The sequence below is a fragment of the Pseudophryne corroboree genome, chromosome 9 (assembly GCF_028390025.1).
Source record: "Pseudophryne corroboree isolate aPseCor3 chromosome 9, aPseCor3.hap2, whole genome shotgun sequence".
In the NCBI taxonomy this organism is placed as follows: domain Eukaryota; kingdom Metazoa; phylum Chordata; class Amphibia; order Anura; family Myobatrachidae; genus Pseudophryne; species Pseudophryne corroboree.
In genome coordinates, this window is record NC_086452.1 from 469,071,717 (window position 1) to 469,077,659 (window position 5,943).

General features: G+C 44.4%; 1 long non-coding RNA gene across 1 annotated transcript; it reads left to right on the top strand.

The window, feature by feature from the left end:
- Nucleotides 1-586: 586 nt before the first annotated feature.
- Nucleotides 587-5,245, top strand: LOC134957156 (uncharacterized). The gene is made up of 3 exons (XR_010186501.1): nt 587-1,096; nt 4,783-4,932; nt 5,042-5,245. It is a non-coding gene; the product is annotated as an uncharacterized LOC134957156 (long non-coding RNA).
- The last annotated feature ends 698 nt before the right edge of the window (nt 5,246-5,943 follow it).

Below are 5,943 nucleotides of genomic sequence, written 5' to 3' on the forward strand. Positions count from 1 at the left end.
CTGGGGAGCATTACGTATAAGGACGCTACTATTACTGGGGGGGCATTACGTATAATGATGCTACTACTACTGGGGTGGCATTATGTATAAGTACGCTTCTACTACTGGGGGGGCATTACGTATAAGGATGCTACTACTTGGGGGCATTACGTATAAGGACGCTACTATTACTAGGGGGAATTACTTATAAGGACGCTTCTGCTACTGGGGGTGCATTACGTATAAGGACGCTACTGCTACTGGGGGGGGCATTATGTATAAGTACGCTTCTACTACTGGGGGTGCATTACATATAAGGACACTACTACTACAGATGGGACATTACGTATAAGATGAATAAGATTGTGCTACTGTGTGGCGTAATTTTAAATGGGTGTACTATTGCGTGGCCATGCCCCTTACTTGTGAGACCACACCCCTTTTCCCAAAGGCACGCACTGACCGAACACCCTAGCACCGGCCTTTGCCACATACATATAAAAACACCAAAAAATGGGTGCCTCCACAGTGCCAAATACATATTGTGGAAGGATAGGTACTTTGCCACCTGTAAGCTACACACAGGATCCTGGGGGTGGATGGGAAGTGTGGATGGACCGGGTTCCCATCCATTTGGCCCAGACCAGGTCTTATAGGCTTCTTAGCCCAAGAAGCTGCTTCATCAGCCAGCACCTGGGTGCTGGGTTTAAAGCAGAGTCTCTCCCATGAGTCAGGGCTCCTGAAGGCAATTAGTGTCCAGGTGATAGGCCTGCTAGGGACAGTGGGATCCGGAGGGCTGGGCCACTAGTGTCAGGATGCTGGGACCTGAATGGTTCTTTATTAAGTAAGAGGGAGTGAGGCAGGGCCTAACCTCCCTGGTAGTTTATACAAGGTATTTGTTGTTTTTGCACAAGCCTGGAGTCGGTCGCTGGTGGAATTTTTGTAGCAGAGCACATTCTAGCAAGACTCCTGTTACATATTGCGCCTGAACAGGGACCCTTCTGCTAGTCGTGTCACACGTGGCAGAGGACCCAACAGCCGCAAGGTAGCGGCACACATACCAGCGAACTCCAGACCAAGCTGAACTCGTGGGCGTCAGTACCAGACCAAGGGTGTTGTGAGTAGTGGTTAATCCCAACCCCACAGGGTAAAAATAATGATATGTTTTGTTTAAACTGAATGAGGGTAATTCTGAATTGATCGCAGCAGGATTTTTGTTAGCAGTTGGGCAAAACCATGTGCACTGCAGGGGGGCAGATATAACATGTGCAGAGAGAGTTAGATTTGGGTGTGGTGTGTTCAATCTGCAATCTAAATTGCAGTGTAAAAATAAAGCAGCCAGTATTTACCCTGCACAGAAACAAAATAACCCACCCAAATCTTACTCTCTCTACACATGTTATATCTGCCTCCCCTGCAGTGCACATGGTTGTGCCCAACTGCTAACAAAAATCCTGCTGCGATCAACTCAGAATTACCCCTAATGGGGTAAATTTACTAAGGTCCCGATTTTGACCGAGATGCCGTTTTTTCATCAAAGTGTCATCTCGGTAATTTACTAAACGCAAATCACGGCAGTGATGAGGGCATTCGTATTTTTATGGTAGTCAAAGTGTAAAATTACGAATGAATACACCATCGGTCAAAACGCGCCTGTTTAGATATGAATCTCGGTCATTTACTGACCATTCGTAATTGTAATGTCTGCCGTGAAAATCCATTTGCGGCCGTGAAAAATTACAAATCGTAAAAAAGTCCTAAAAAAAAACACACCTGCTTTTGAAAAGCGTGTTTACATGTGTACTCAATTATCCATTACTCACACCTGAATGTTTGGCCCTATAAAAGTGTTCCAGGCACATTTTGAAATTCTCTCACTCTGAAATGGCGGCTGTGGTGTGTGCCAATGACTTTCTGTTTGCTGTGGGATACCTTAGACTGCTCCATGAGGCTTCCATAAATCAGGGCCAGGTAAGTGAACATGGTCAGCAGGTTGTACAGGTGCCGCGGAGGCTGCGCCAGCCACGTTTTTTTCGGGGTCGTTTAAACTTAAACGCATTGTCCGATGATAGGGTCATACAGATGTTCCGCCTAAATAGAACCAACATTTTCCGCCTGTATGACCTTGTCAAACTGGGACTAGACCCTGAGACAGCACGCTCTCGCTCTGTCTCAGGCCTGCACAAACTCCTGGCTGTGTTACACTTTATGGCTACTGGGAGCTTCCAGGCTGTGGCAGGCGACGTTATTGGTATCTCGCAGCCAACCTTTTCAAAATATTTGAATCAGGTGAGTCTAAAAATACATAGCCGGTTATGTCTAAGTGTTGCTTCTGTAAGCTCTTACAACACAGTATTGTATAGAATACATAACATGACACTCACCTTAGATTGTTTAATGTCCACTCAGGTTTTGGATGTCTTGGATCCACATATTAATGCCTCAATCTGCTTCCCTACCCAGGAGTCGGAGTGGCGTGCTGTCAGGGTAGCTTTCTATGAGCTTGCTCGCATGCCCAATGTGCTGGGGGCCATAGATTGCACACACGTTCAGCTGAGATCACCTAGGGGCCGTCAATATATATATACTAATAGACATATGGCCCAATCCACTAATGTCCAGGTGGTCTGTGATGCAAAACTAAAAATTATGAGTGTTGTTGCAGGTTACCCTGGTGGCTGCCATGACTCCTTCATCCTCAGTCAGTCATCGCTCTTCGATAAATTTGAGGACGGACAAATGCCTGATGGCTGGCTGCTGGGTATGTTTCAAATGTGTTGTGTGTATGTCTTTTAACAACAAACTCCATTTTTGTCTAGGGTAATTAATAATCTTACACATGTACTAATGTTGACTATATCTGTTTTTCAGGTGATGGTGGTTACGGCTGCTACTCTTGGCTCCTTACTCCATTGTCCCAACCAGATTCTCCTGCTGAACACAGTTACAATCATGCACATAAGGCTACGCGGAATGTGATAGAAAGATGTTTTGGTCTGCTGAAATCACGGTTTCGGTGTCTGGATAAATCTGCAGGGCTTTTGTTGTATAGTCCCTCAAAGGTGACTAGGATTGTGTTCTGCTGCTGTTTTCTCCATAATCTGTGTTTAAGTCAACATCTGGCACATGATGAGGGAGAAAGCAGTCAGCAAGCAGAGGAGTTAGAAACATCTGGTGACAGTGTGAGTACAGATGTAGGGGGGCAGGTAAGGCAAGAAGTGATTCAGCGGTATTTTACTGGTAAGTTTTTGTTGGATGTAATTATCCTTGACTAAACACTTTGCAATACAAACAATTGTGTGTTTTGTTACTTACTGTTTGTTGTTTATAGTGGTGTGTACATTGTAGTTAGTTTTTGTTATGAATACATTGTCATTCATTACCCCAGAAAAACATACATACATACATAGCAGCTTCTACAATGTTTGACACGGACACTGGAAGTTGTGTGATTTTCAAAAATAATTTTTTATGGAGTTACACAAATGTTTGGTTTGTTTTATTTTTTGCGCTTGTGTGTGCTGGGTGCTGTGCTTTGTGCTGGCTCACTGGCACGTGCTCGGGAGGATCGCCGAACAGGGGTGGTTACTGGCGTTTGGCTAGGGGTCGTGGTTCCAGAGCTGGAGCTCACTTGTTGTGCTGCCATCAATGATATGTTGTTGCTTAAATTATTGATGCTGGCATTCAGTTGTGTGTTGGTTGCAGTGTGGCTGGCTACAATCCGGGATAATGATTCATTCACAACCTGGTTGTGTTGTATCAGTTGTATGAGTGTTTGGTGCTGGCGCTGTTGCTCATCAATGATGCGCGTCAAATGAGCCAGCATTTAGTTGTTGTCTGCCCGTATTTGCTCCATAGATGTTGCGATTCGGCCTACTTGGACAATCAGTCTGCCCGAGTTGCGACTAATGCGCGGTAGATGATGGGGCAGACTGGCAAGGTGTTGGGTATGGGCGGTCAGGCTGGCATTGCTTTGGGTCTGTTGGCTTGTCCAACTGGCCCAAAAGTCATCTGGTATTTGTGGCTGGGGTGGAGCTTGTACCAGTTGTGGACTCATGGAGGCTTGGGGGATATCCTGCGGCTGTATTGGCTGGCTCGGGACAACAGGTGTTAGGTGCAGTGTGAATGTTGCCTGTTGGTCTTGTCCCTGCTGGTCCACGTCGGGCATCAAGCTTGGCTCTGTATGGGGTGGCCAACATGCACTGTTTACTTTACAAATAATATATTTGCTAGTTCTAAACATTTCTAAATTAATAATACTCCATTCTTTTTGTCTTTTGAGTTGTGTTTTTAAAATTAAAATTTCTTTGGTTTACAAACACATATATACCATCACAGGCGTGCACATAGACTGACTTGCGGAATCCTCACCTAACTACCTCCCCTCCACAGCATTACAGTGTTCTGTCACCTCCCCTGTCCAGGATATAGACTGCTTACCTGGATGGTCCAGAGGAGCGGAGCAAGTAAGCAGTCTACATACAGGACAGGGGAGGTGTGTGAACACTATAATGGTGTGGAGGGGGTGGTGGTGGATTTAGTTCGGTCAGTAATGTGGTGTTATTTTTATGTGCACGTGTGTGGTCTAAATTTATTAAGATGGGTGTTCAATTTTAAATGTGATGTTGCCCATAGCAACCACTAAGACATAGTAAATTTCTGCATTTGCACCTTAAAAAATTTAAGACGTAAAATCACACTGGTTGTTATGGCAAACATGTAATCTCAACTACAACTCACATCATAGTAACTGTACTGTGTAGATTATTTGCTATGTGTTTAGTTTATGTTTTGACTCACCAGATAACTGAGGTGATCGGGGCTCATCACTCTGTGGACTCGCCAATAGTGCCTGTGGTGGCTGGGGTGAGACTGCAGAAATGCGCCGCCTGGGTGGGGAAGATGGATCCGCAGATTCGGAGACAAGACGCCGTGTCTTACTTGGCCTCCTGGGTAAGTGACCCGAGCCCTGTGATGGGCGCCTTAGAGGAGGGCGGCTTACAGAAGCTGAACCTATCAGAATATATAAACATTAATATTTTGTACTTCTATGTGTTTGCAGAATATGTGACTACAGTGAATTCTTACCTGCAATCCCAGCATCATCAGGAGTTGTCTGTGGCCTGTCTGGCCGGCTGGTCTGTCGGACTGTTGAAAAAGGGGAAAAAACATTATGACCATACTTTGTAAAAAAATGCTAACTGCAAAGCCTTAGTGTACTGTAACCATCTTGTACGTATTGTAAAGTAAACTAATTTCTGCTTAAGATCTTCGTGATTCCTTAATTTGTTATGTATCTAAAAATGAACATGGTGTTGCACAAAATAAATCTGTAACATTGATGAATTATGTGTCAGATATTGCAGAGATTGATTACTTGCAACTTGAACCAAACTGAAAAAAAATAATTTAAAAAAATAACAAATTAAAAACACACACACAAATCATAACAAGCTGATATTAGATACAACAGCTATGGCCAAGCAATATCTCATATTAATTATTGAAACTACACATACCAGCATGCACTGCACCTGATTTTGCATTAAAAATTAAAAAATCTACAGCCAAGGCATGATGGGAAATGCAGTTTCAAAACACAAATACAGCTTAAGGGTGCACAGGCCTGCAATACATGACCAACACAATGTATGCATACTTTAAAATAAAAAAACTTTTTGCAGCATTATCATTTTTCAATCTTTACAATATAATTTATAAATTTCAAACTCACCATCCTGCGTGGGTCGGTCCGAATCCCGGACATGAGTTGCAGACACCACTTCTGCAGGAATCAGTGCCCGCACAAGCTCCTCCCACTCACGATAGGTTGCCCGGAAAGGGTGTCCACCCCCGGTTTGGCGGGCTGATTTAGCCTCTTTGGCCATCTTGGCCTTGACACGGCACTTTATGTCGTAGAACCTCTTGCGACACGTGTCCTCAGTCCGCCTCACCACACCCTCA